Below are 508 nucleotides of genomic sequence, written 5' to 3'. Positions count from 1 at the left end.
CATGAGAATTAATACATCAAGGAGACTCAGTGTGGTTCACTTACACCTAGGCATCTGAGCTTCATACATGCTGAATACATCCATTACTTCATTTCACATGAGATGAAGTCTTGGAAAAAACTTTTACTTCTTCTGACAAAGAAGCTGAAAGACAGTTTTACATGCCTTAGACCTCAGTCTACTTTTCACTTGTCAAAATAAAGACAACAGTCCTGGATTTCTCCATGCATTATGGTGATACCTTATATTGAAATGTATTTGTAAAAAACCCTGCTCCTTCCCTGTGTGAGAAAAGATAAAATATAACCTTTTACCACTCACTATGCTCATCCCTTAATCATGTTGTCCAAAATCTCAATCTGCCTAACTTGACAAGGCCACAGGCACACTTGAAAAAGATTATCAGATTGTGATCTTTTATTATACAAAACAAATCAATTCCAAATCAAAGACAATTAAGTCTAAGCTCTGAGGGGTGAAAAAAATCTCAAAAGTATTTTAAAGTGCC

Source organism: Mesitornis unicolor, unplaced genomic scaffold, assembly GCF_000695765.1.
Source record: "Mesitornis unicolor isolate BGI_N332 unplaced genomic scaffold, ASM69576v1 scaffold14349, whole genome shotgun sequence".
NCBI lineage: Eukaryota > Metazoa > Chordata > Aves > Mesitornithiformes > Mesitornithidae > Mesitornis > Mesitornis unicolor.
This window is presented reverse-complemented; position numbering follows the sequence as displayed.